This window comes from Clarias gariepinus, chromosome 28, assembly GCF_024256425.1.
Source record: "Clarias gariepinus isolate MV-2021 ecotype Netherlands chromosome 28, CGAR_prim_01v2, whole genome shotgun sequence".
Lineage (NCBI taxonomy): Eukaryota > Metazoa > Chordata > Actinopteri > Siluriformes > Clariidae > Clarias > Clarias gariepinus.
In genome coordinates this window covers 13,677,811-13,690,677 of record NC_071127.1, presented here as the reverse complement: position 1 = coordinate 13,690,677, position 12,867 = coordinate 13,677,811, and the positions used below count along the sequence as shown (strand labels likewise).

The following is a 12,867-nucleotide window of genomic DNA, read 5'->3' as shown; positions in this document are numbered from 1 at the left end:
TAAACCGATTTTTACCGCACTACACGAATCCAAACCTAAAAACTTGTAAACATGACGGCAGGCTTGTTTTCTTTTAACGTGTCGGGAATTGCGTCATGCACAAGTGATGGAATGTTTGCACACACGCACACACACACACTAACAAGGATTCGCTGTTGAGGCTGAATGAATAACTGAATAACTAAAAAAAACATTCAAATAGAGCCGGGATACACACTCGCCTTCGACCAGGTGAGAAACAAAAACTGCACGTACTGTACTGTACTCAACTCTATATTGAGAAATGAGTCGGATCTCTTAGCATTGAAAGAGCCAGAGCAGTGTGAGTGTGTGTTTGCCTGCATGTCTCGTCATTTAAAACCTTGTGCTCCGTGCAGTCACATCTCCAGCCTTTTATAACACAAATGTCAGATTTAAACGTTCATGCGTCACTGCCTAAGAACGCTAACAAACAGCTGCGTATACACCGTATCCAACCTCGAAGCCATATTCGCAGCATGCACTGAAACTTGTGAGCTGATGTAGATGATGTATAAAATTCACAACGCGTAACTTAGACGTCAGGGTCTAATGGAGCATCCTGGATCACGCGCAGCAATTTTTCTCACGCCGGAAATAATCAGGATTAAAGGTCCCATATTTTACCATCCCTTTATTCTACTACTCCCTTTATTTCATTCCTCCACCAAATTCACTGTTTCTGTGTCTATGCAACTTTTGAGATATCCCCCCACCCCCCACCCCTCCTAGGGAGCAGCAGATCTGAGCAACAAGACTTGGTAGGAGCTCGATTTATGAGGTCACAAATCAAAGAACTAGATGGCAGTATTGAAAGTGTGTTAGAAAGTTAGGGAACTTTTTTAAGGAAGACTGGGAGATGAAGAGAAGTGAAGCCTTCTGTATAGGTGGCGCTAATGCGACATACTGGATGCCATCGAGAAACAAAAGTTGCATTAATAATGGAGAAAAAGCAGAAATCTTGTTTGAAGACGCATTTAAATGTCGAAAAAATGACTAATTATGCATAGCACATCTCATTTAAGGGTGTAATAGGTTTTATTTCATCCTAGTGCTGGGGAAATTTGGTTTATTTTAATTTGGAAACACCTCCAGGGTCCGGGTTTCGATTCCCAGCCAGGCTCCATTTCCGCCTCTGTGTGCATGGAGTTTGCATGTTCTCCCCGTGCTTGGTGGGTTTCCCCCAGAGACAATCGTTTCCTTCCACAGTCCAAAGACTTGCAGATTAGGCTAACTGGTGTTCCCAAATTGCCTGTAGTGTGTGAATGAATGTGAGTGTGAGTATGTGTGTGTGCCCTGCGATGGATTGTCACCCTGTCCATTAGGGCATCTAAGTTTCCTGGGATAGGCTCCAGGCTCCCCGCAACCTTGCACACAGGATTTGGAGGTAGAGACGGTGAATAAGTGAGATGATCTATAGTAATTCTTTAAACAATTTCATTAGCACAAAATTATTGCACGATTGAGAAAACCTTATCCGAACTGTTAGCAGTTGCTGGAGATGTGACTGCAAAATGGTGGTAAATGGTAAAGTAATGCCGTCACTCCTGGAATGTAAGGTATGTAAAATCAATTTTAGATAACAAGATACACCGGGGTAAGTTAAATCTTTTAATAGAAACCTGTATAATGCTTGCTAATGTCCATGCAACTAACAATGCTAAGTAGCTAACACTAGTGATGATAGTAATTCATGCATGCTTCTTCATCAGGGGGCAGAACAAGGGCACTCGCATCAGGAAATCTTTATCAGTGGCTCAGGTTTTGGCGATTTAAAATCTTGGTTTGCGTTTTCCTTACTTTTGATAACAAGAAAGGTGGATATACTGTAATCACATGGCTTTTATGGCTGTAGTCACATGACATCAATTTCATGCCTGTGCACGGCACCCCTTAAGAAGATGGTGATACTGTAGGGAGTCAGGGGTAGCTCACTGGTTAAGGTATTAGACTATGGCTCGGAAGGTCCCAGGTGGTTAAATCCCACAATCACCAAGTTGTCCCTGTTGGGCCCTTGAGTAGGGCCCTTAACCCTCAACTGCTCAGATGTATAATAAGGGCATCTGCCAAATGCCTAAATGTAAGATGTAAGTTAAGTTATCTACTGAGCATGGTGGTAATTTTATCTTACCTGTGTTCTTTTTTTGGGGGGGGGATTTTTTCCAGATTTTCTCCCTAATTTGATCGTATCCCACATTATGGCTGCTACTACCACTCAGCCGGGAGGGCCGAAGACCATCACGTGTTTCCTCCGAACCGTGTGACGCCAGCCGAACTTCCCGAACTGCTTGCTCACGCACTGTTAGGGGCGGAGTAACACACTTGGAGGAAAGCGCCAGCCGCTCCTTCCGCGTGCGCGAGCTCACAGACGCCCCTGATTGGCTGTAGAGCCGTGATTAATGTGGGAGCAAAAAGTACCTCTCATCCCTCCCTCTGAGAGAGCTCGGCCAATTAGCTCTGTCTAGACCTACGGCTGCGTGAGGTTACAGCATCACCTGGGGATCAAACCAGCGATCCCCGGATGATAGAGCAAGCACTTTACCACTGCGCCACTCGGAGGCCTTACCTGTGTTCTTAATGTTTAAAAAAAAAAAAGAAAAAAAGACTAACAAAACTAGAAAACAGATTTTTATATAATTTGTCTTTTAGTCCATGAGGGTACATCGTGTACAGTATAAATCTTTTGGATCTTTACAGGTACACAGGTGTAAATTATCGTCAGGGGTTGTAGGGCTTAATGATTAAGGCATTGGACTACTGATCAAAAGGTTCAAACCCCAGCACCACTGTTGGGCCCTTGAGCAAGGCCCTTGACCCTTAATTGCTCAGATGTAAAAAAAAAAAAAGATAAAATGTAAGACGTTCTGGATGAGGGTGTACTGCCAAATGTAAAATTAGTTTCTTAAATCCATTTCTTTTTCAAGTCAAAATAATTCTCTGTCTTTTCCAAATAAACACTGCCATGGCACATTCCCATTGCTCCCCTGCGGGGTAAAAATAATAACTACAAAAATTAAACATGCCTACCAGGATAATGGCTCATTTTTAATGTGTGCCTCTGCAACCGTCTTGAGCAGCACCTTTATGTGTAATGAGGTCATTAAGGGCAAACCTCCAGGATTTCCCTTATTTCACATGATGAAATACTGCGGCAACAGAAAGCACAAAAGACGAGAGGAAACCGTGCTTATCTACAGACCGCAACATCCATCCAGCGATCCAGATTAATTCATAATCACTGAATGACTTCAGCTGAGGAGTATATCATAGTTGTACTGTGACCGGTGCAGGTCGTGTTCTTTAGAGTAAACTGAATAAATAAATCATCTACAGCCACTTCCTTCCTCTCTGGAAGCAGGCAGCGCTGAAACTGAATGAGTAATATGAGCACAGAGTCACTACAGCTTCCTCTTACTAAATCAGAAAGGTAGAAGATAGATTTCACACTTGATTTGACACTCTCTCTTTCCTTTCTAATGAAAACTTGCTTGTTGCATTTTTTTTTTTGCGCTATAATCCTTTATCCACACTGCTGGCAAAGTTATTTTTAGGGAAAGCTGGGAAAACCTGGTATTAAAATGATGCTTTCTTAATACATTAAGGAATCCTCCTTTAAATTTACAGGATTTGGGGTACGCCCGTCCACCGTCATTCAACTTAAGGGGCGTCAAGTTGAGTCATTTCAGATTCAACTGTACACACAACAACAGCATGTTTCCTAGTGGTCCAGTGATGATCTTGTCACAGCGACTGGAGTTCGGCTCCCGTTCGGGCCACCGGCTCGGTATCAATGTTGATCTGAAGTAATTTTTGCATCACTGTTTTGCACCACTGCATCCATTCAATGTTATTTCACCATCATAAACCCAATGTTGCTCCGTACTTTTTTAAATGAAAAATAATTAAATCTTTCAAAAATAGTCTAATGCCAGCCAAAGTTGTGCCAATGTTTGTAACAAAACGTTCCGCCAACCTAAAACATTTTTGCTGGGTTTACTCTGTATCGACTGAAATTCCATTTTATATAAATGCATATACATAATCTGCGCCATGGCGTGATGCACAACTATAGCATGATTACTACACATAATTAACGCAGCTAACCAGCTTTAACCAGCTCACTACATCTTATTAAACATGTTTCCAGGTAGGTTCACTTGCACAATGGCTTCATTAATTCATTTATAATCTCTCCAAACATACTGTATCATATTCTTACAAGAAAGCTCCAAACCATGACCCAGTTTTCCTACCTGCTTGCCTGCCAACAATGAACCTGTTACTCATCCACTAATTTATTCATCTCCACCACTTTCCAGTGTCCTCCTTCGCGTCTTCCTCCTCTGTTTGTTCCTCTTTCTTCTTTTATGTTTCTGACAATTCATCACTGAGTTCTCTTCTTTTTGACAGCACCACATGCATAGTGATTTAAAGTAATTTACAAGCATGCTAGCAAAAACGGGGCCCCTTCCGGAGGGGATTTCCTACCAGTACAGCGCTCAAGGGGGTTCCTGGCTTTTTGACATTTCCGTGCATTTAACTGATTAGCTGTGCAATGCTTTGGGCTGGTATGGATTTTTTTTTTTTACGTTTTGAAATGAACACGCTGTCGGTGTTTTAAGAGGAAAAAAAAACAGTTTATGGAAATGTAGCTGCTCTAAAAACAGCGCTTTGCATATGCAAGTCATGAGTTATTCTTGACTACCTGAAGTACCCATCGTTGACGGGAAAAGAGTTTTTAGAAATAGTCTGCCGTGAAAATCTGCTAAAAATAAGCTGATCAGCTTTAATGTCTCTCATCGTCTCATAGCCTATATAACGGAGCCTATCCCAATATCACTATTTCTGTGGAAGGGAACCGAAGTACCCGGAGGAAACCCACCAAACACGGGGAGAACATGCACACTCCATACACACAGACCAGAGGCGGGACTCGAACCCAGACCCCGGAGGTACAAGGTGACAGTGCTTACCACTAAACCACCATGCCGACGTCAGCTTTAATGTAATCAGTGATATTATTATTATTATTATTATAATTATTATTTCAGGTTGAAGCCCTGTACATGTCTGCTTCTCTTTTTGTAAAAAAAAAAAACTCTGTCTAACTCATCAATACAAAGCAATTAAAAGCTGTAAGTTTGAGTATCTACCGCCTTGTTTAAGCCAAGTCGTACATCTTTCGTCGTCAGCCAAATACACGCCCTGTTCGGTAATCGGAGGGTGAATCACGGAAGAGAATTTTTAAAAAGTAGATCAGATAAAAATGAAGTTTTGTCCTACGTGTCTCCAACGTGTTAGAATTTATGTATACCTCTTTAACGATGTTATTTTAGTGGTGAAAACATGAACATAATCCCAGTAAAAATACTCAGTTTAGCTTTTCTACTTAATATCTGTTGGTGAAGGTGTTGGTTCACATTGAGCCAGTGGTTTATAAGTATCCTATTAGTACCTCCGACATGTAACTGTTCATAACATCGCTTTTACTCAAGGTTTTCATTTCACGTATGCACTTCACTTGTGCAGGTTTAACTTCAGGCAAAAACCCAAGTACTGCCAAAGTTTCATTAAACTCTGTTTTGCGTGATGCTGTGACAAAATCAGCTGGACAGACAGACAAACATACAGATAGATATTTAGATATACAGAGAGACATGCAAACAGAAAGATATACAGACAGACATAGACAGACAGACGTATAGATAGATAGCTAGATAGATAGATAGATATAAGGACAGACAGACATACAGATAGATAGATATACAGACAGATGTACAGACAGACATGCATGCAGACAGACAGATATACAGATATACAGACAGACATACAGACAGAAAGATATACAGACAGACGTACAGATGGTGAGATGGATATACAGACAGACATAGACATACAGACAGACGTACAGACAGACATGCATGCAGACAGACAGATATACATGCATGCAGACAGACAGATATACAGATATACAGACAGACATACAGACAGAAAGATATACAGACAGACGTACAGATGGTGAGATGGATAGACAGACAGACATAGACAGACAGACAGACAGACGTACAGACCAAGATATACAGACAGAAAGATATACAGACAGATCTACAGATAGACATAGACATAGACAGACAGACAGACGTACAAACAGACATGCATACAGACAGACAGATATACGAACATGCATACAGACAGATAGCTATACAGACAGACAGACAAATATACATATATGCAGACCTACAGACAGACAGCAATACAGATAGACATACAGACAGAAAATTTTCTGGGACTTAAATTTTATGAAACTTAAAGATATCATTAAAAGAGCGAGTTCTGACCAATGTACAGACAAAACCTCTCTTTCATTTATATAGATAAGTGACAGACAAATAACATTTTACAGACCAAGACATTTAATACATAGTAAATGTCTAATCATATTAGAGCATTAGATTTAAACCACACAGTCTTGTTGTTTACGACATCATACACGTACTTAAACCATGGTGCAGTTTTAAGAGCTCATCTACAGACATTGGGCCTCGTTTATCAGTAAACCCCCCCCCCCCCCCCCCGGAGTCAGTATAATCAGTCTGGAAACTGAATGGATCAAAGGACGGAAGTCCGTGACCAGCATGCTGAGACTCTCATGGAGAGCAGTTCTATAAGCCGCCGAGTGCTAAATGCTGTAAATGTTTTAAAAATAAACATTCTTAACTCAGCCACAACACTAACACCAACGCCAGGTGAACCGAATAACATTCATATTCCGAGCTGGCGGAATTATACAAACTCAGTACTGAAGTAAAAGTACAAGTGCTTGCCTAAAGATGTACTCCGCTACAAGGAGGTGTACCACTTCAATTCCTTTTACTCAAGCTGACGTACTACATACGTAGTCTCAAATGCTTATAAAAATTCCCTTACGAGAAGAAAATATATTTCCCCATATACAGTATTAACTGTTAAAGATATAAAATGATTTAATGTTCTGATCAACTGGTTAATTGAAAAGATTTTATAATGTTAATATTTCTTATTGCTACACTAACTGATACTAACTAATAATTAACAAGAAAAAAAATAATATTCAAAAATGTATTCATATTATACAGAATAATATACAGTTTTGTATTTATATATTACGATATATTGAAAAATACATAAGGAATTGACGCCTTTCATATATTGAAGATATTTAAATATATTTACTTGTATATCTTAATGTATGTGATTTTATATTTTACAACATCATAATATATTGAATCTGATATGATTTTATATTTTGTTTTTTTTCAATATGCTTATGTGTCATGTGTTAACTTTGTTACTGTTTACTTAATGTAGTTTTACAAAATGACTTTAAATGGCATTAATCAGAGCGCACCAATGAAGTAAAAGTGTGTATAATTCTTAAACATGCATAAAGTTTCAATAACGTTTTAATAAAGTATAAATATATATATTTTTTGTCTTCATTGCAATATATATATATATATATATATATATATATATATATATATATATATATATAGGGTTCACATATGAAAAATACGAGTAAAATACATATAGACAAATAATAGTATGAAAAAAAAGTATTTGTACTGACACCAGTGGAGACCAAAGGCCAGCCCGTCTAGACCGAACCCACAGAAAATCTGGGTATATCGTCTACGATAGAAAGATATCAGAACGACGGTACATCACAGTCTACTGCGTAGTGGGTTTCGCAGGCAAAGAAATCTAGGTGGTTCCCCATCCATGGAATGCACAGACTAACGAGTCTAACCCAAAGCACCCAAAAGATCTGCTGCTAACATTCCTGACAGCACAGCACACCCCTAGAGGTCATGTACAGTAGAGTCATGCCAGAGCCTACACAATACTTGGGTATTAATGTTACGGCTAAAGGGTATAAAAGCCCCAATCTGTCCAAATGATACGCTATGATGTCATTAAAAATCACTGCTTACTCTTGCTAGTCTTCCTATCCCTAAATACACACACACACACTCAGAAGCATGAGCATGAGTAGGATACAATCATTATCCTGGACATGAATGTATGGGATAGTCATGAATACCAGATTCCTCGGGTTTGAATCCAGCTTGATAAAGGGCGCCGCAAGCTGAAATGGACATCCTGTTCCTCTAATCCGCGCTGCACTACTTGAAATGCTGAAGGGAGTGGCACGGTTGTGTACACCGCGATACATTATTCAGCACCGAGCTATTCACTTTAGAGACAACACAAAGAAGCTGAAAAAACTACAGCGAAACCACGACAGACCATAAAATCTCAGTAATGGCCCTGGCGCTTCCATTATTCAGCTGATGTACACAGGTAGCGCATGCATTATTGATGAGCGTGATCAGAGCTGGGTTAGGGTTGGGTGACTCAAACAGCCAGAGTTCTGGGGAGTAATGGTGATATGAGCATCTTAGCCGAAATGTGGGAGTCCCATAGGGACGGAGATCAAAGCGTTCAAAAAGCAGAAAAGACAAAGGGCATGCATGCACATACTCTAACTAACACACACACACACACACACACACACACAGAGGGGAGAGATCTCATTTTCCTGATTCCAGCTGTTGGCCCCAAGTGTGAGCCATTAAGAGAGTCAGAGTGAGATAGACAGACAGAGAAAGAGGGGTAGAGATTGACAGGAAGACAAACATAAAGACAGATAGACAGAGTGTGAGAGAATGGTAAAGGCCGACAACCAGAATGTTGAAAAGGCAGAAAGTGAAAGGCATAGAGAGAGGGACAGACAGAAAATTACTACTAAATAAATAAATAAAAGTGTACAGAAAGAGAACGAGAGAGACGGGTAGAAAGAGAGAAATACAGAATTAGGGAACAACAGAAAGGGGTAAGAAAGATAGAGAGAGAAAAAACAGACAGAAAGTGACTGACAAAAAGACATACAAAAGTAAAGACCAGAATGACAGTGAGACAGACAAGAGACAAGACAGAAAGAGATACAGATCTCTAAACCGCGAAGAGACAGAGAGAATAGGAAGCACAGAGACATAGACAGAAGGACAGAGGGAGAGGAAAAGTGAGAAAGATAGAGAGATTGATGGAAGCAGGGAAAGAAAGGAAAACAGAGACAGCCTAAGAGAGACGGATAGGGAGAGAGAAAAATCATGAAAGAGACAGAAAGGAAAACAGAAACGGACAAAAAGAAAGTGAGAGCGAAAGAATAGAAAAAGAGAGTGAAAGAGAAACGTTGAGACTGAGACAAAAGAGAGACAAAATAAAAGAGGCAGGAAGACACTTGTCAAATAGAGAGCGAGATAAAGATAGACATGGATAGAAAAAGAGCAAGAGACAGGAGAACAAATAGAGAGAAAAATGAAACACTATGATATAGATATAGATATGAAAAGAAAGAGGGACATAAGCACACATTGAAGAAGAGAAAGACACGGAGACCGCGAAAGTTCGTGGTTTTCAACACTATATCCCAGCAGGTAAAATCAAACACTAGTGTAATCAACACTTTCCCTGAACCAGAAGGAAGTATTTGGTGAGGTTTGGTGATGTCTCACTACAGAACCACGCAGCTATTCCAGCAACCAGGCATAACTAACTTCACGCTGATTAGGCAGAACCTGTGTGTGTGTGTGTGTGTGTGTGTTCTATGAGCTGTGTAATGGTAAATCCTAAAGTAAGTGCAGGTGTTAATTTAGCTCCACAGATCCCGTGTGTTGGTGCGAATAGCAGGAAGCCTGAAGGAGCCGAGATGAAGATGGCACAGGCTGGCACTGTGACAGACACCTCACTAGAGGGTTATATCAACAAGAATAATGCCGTCAACAAGAAACAGCCCACTGAAGCTGCTGACTCAGCATCTGGCGCCCGCTGCCATATGAACTCGGGTAGGAAACAGTTTTTATAGGGCTTGTTCAGCAAACTAACTTTACTTCTAAAACAAAACAAAGGGAGAGGGAGAGAAAAGAAACGCTAGGAGTGAAATCCCTGACCTACCGGAGCGCTGAGTCTCAGAAACAGGAGTGATAGATTAGAATAATTAATATGATGATTACTATTCATAGCCTTTAGAACCCAGAGCATGTTTATGCAAGTGTTTGGAAATGGTTTTATAACACTTTCCAGATTGATGTGCAGCAACAACTGCCCCTTTAAGACCATTGTTTGTCTTTCCCTCTTGGCGTTGTTTAACACACACCTCAGTCAGGTGCTGCTAATCATCAACCCTTGATTAATTGATCAATTCATTGATCAATTAATTGATTAACTGCCAAAACCTGTGTTTTTATAAAAGGTCTGGACAACTGCTGATGATCAATTAATCACAGGCTAATGTTCAGTAGTACCTGGCTGCGACTTACCCTCTTGAATCCTGTGGAAGCAGTAAAGGGGTACTTGTATTCGCTCGCCTGCCTACAAACTATGGACTTGAGTAAGTCTTAATCCATAGGGTTTAATATGATGTTGGCCCACCCTTTGCGGCTATAACAGCTTCAACTCTTCTGGGAAGGCTTTCCACAAGGTTTAGGATTGTGTTTATGGGAATTTTGAGGTCAGACACTGCTGTTGGACGAGAAGGCCGTGCTTGCAGTCTTCGTGCACTGGTGCGCAGTCATGTTGTAACAGAAAGGGGCCTTCCCCAAACTGTTCCCACAAAGTTGGGCGCATGAAAGTGTCCAAAATGTCTTGGTACGCTGAAGCATTAAGAGTTCCTTTCAATGGAACTAAGGGACCGAGCCCAAATCCTGAAAAACAACCCCACACCAGTGAACAAAGCAAGGTCTATAAAGACATGAATGAGCGAGTTTGGTGTGAAAGAACTTGACATGGATCTGGGCATAGATCTGTGCCACTTGGGTTTCAAGGGTTAAACTTGTGGACTCGATCTTTGAAGGTGGCACCGCAAGGTTGCCTCGCACCTCCAGGATCAAGGGTTGGATTTGCACCTTGGGTCTTTGGTCAGTCCAAAGACATGCAGATTGGGCAAACTGGCATTCGCAAATTGCCTATAGAGTGTGTGTGTGTGTTCCTGCGATGGATTGCCACCCTATCCACGGTGTACACTACGAAATTCGAAAGCTCCTGGGTTAGGCTCCAGGCTCCTGTGACCCTGTGCAAGATAAACGGTATAGAGAATGAATGAATGAATGCCTCTTCAGATTTTTCAGTAGAAAATCTTACTCTAGTTCCTCTTGAAGTTCCTTCAGGGAGATTTACTTGTCTCCTTCATCTCTGGCCTGATCGTTATTGATCTGGATTTTCAGTAGATTAACTTCAAACACTTTTCAAACATCCTGTATGTTACTACTTCTTTAACAAATTAGCACAAGCCTCAAAGGTCCCCTCAAGTGTGTGTGTTTTAATGCTCCAGCCCAGCTCCAGCTCAGTGTCTACCTAAATAAGCTACTGCTTAGGCCCACCTCCTGGATTCTTCCTGTCCTTGTGTAGTCAGTCATACGCAGCTTTAGGGGTACTGCGAGGGGCTTCAAGTGGCAGGATGAAATCAGCGGTAAGGATAACTTTTTTTTTTTGTTGTTGATAAATATGATGGGTTGGAAAAATGTTGAAAAATCAGATCAAGTATCATCCAAGTTAGTGTACATTGGGTTTATTGATTTTTAAACCCTCTAATGTTTAAAATCCCCTTTAATTTCTTATTGTGGTCTTTGGTAGACCCTCGTAGCACAAAGTAGAATTATTTGTAAGTAATTTTAGGCGCCCTTACTGTACCAAGTTACCGGCCTAAACATAATTCACATAGTTTGACCAGTATTGCTTTAGTATAATGCCATTAATAATTTAGGCCTAGCCTCCCATGGCGAGCATTGATTATACTCTTCCACCGGTTTATAGCAGCAGCACGGTGGCTTAGTAATTAGCACTCTCGCCTTGCAACTCTAGAGTTGGCGTTCGTTTCTGTGTGCATAGAGTTTGCATGTTCTACCCTTGCTTGGTGGGTTCCCTCAGGGTACTCCGGTTCCCCCACAGTCCAAAGACATGCAGATTAAGTTAACTGGCGTTTTTTAAATTGTCTGTAGTGTGTGAGAGTGTATAGGTTTATATCCTAAAATGGATTTGCACCCTGTCCAGGATGTACCCCGCCTCCTGGGATAGGCTCCATGCCCCCGTGACCCTGAACACAGGCTAAAGTGGTAAAGACAATGAGCAATTCATAGCAATCATAGAAGTAGGAACTGGGCTTCGGTGTTCAGCCTCCCTGGGAGGTCGCTAATAAGTGATTGGAGAGCTGTCTGCGGGGACCAAATTGTGCCTTAACTTTACAATATGGTGCAACAGTATAAGCACTGGCTTTACTATTGGACTGCATGCTGCATGGGGCCTATGCACTAAGTACATAACAACACACTGCTGTTTTTGTTTAAGGATGCAAAGTGTCTCAAATAAAGTCCACATTGGTAATTTTTCATAATTGACGGATTGTTGCGGCTCGAACTCAAACCCGCTTACTTGAAACGGCAGAGCTAAGCATAGCTGAAGGTCTGTACTGAATAATAATAATAGTCCATAACACTATATAATTAAAATGGCCTATAATTACTTGAGCTTCTTTTTTTGTTATTTATTATAATGATAGACACAGTTCAGACATAACATTATAATGAAAAACATCATGACCAATAGTCATGGAGTCGTGAAGGTTTTCCTTTGTGCATGATTTCACAAGACCTCTTGGGGGGGAACGGGTTTGTCCGGCGGATCCAATGGGTGCTCGATCAGATTGAGATTTTCTATTCTGGTATTCTGTTGATTTTCTATCATGGCCTTTTTTTCAGCGAATTGTGCCACATTGACTTTTCTGTGGACCAGACCGGACCAGACACGGCACAG

At 40.9% G+C, this 12,867-nt stretch overlaps 1 protein-coding gene across 9 annotated transcripts in view; it reads right to left on the bottom strand.

Annotated features, from left to right (window-relative positions):
- Window positions 1–12,867, bottom strand: part of thrb (thyroid hormone receptor beta) — a 140,789-nt gene that overhangs the window by 45,277 nt on the left and 82,645 nt on the right. Inside the window, exon 1 of one of the 9 annotated variants that reach the window (XM_053490158.1) lies at window positions 4,272–4,927. The exons of 7 other annotated variants lie outside the window; for them this stretch is intronic. The gene's annotated coding sequence lies outside the window, so the exon portion shown is untranslated. Of the gene's footprint in view, window positions 1–4,271; window positions 4,928–12,867 lie in introns of those variants that run through there. One more of the 9 variants, XM_053490162.1, reaches the window with a different exon arrangement.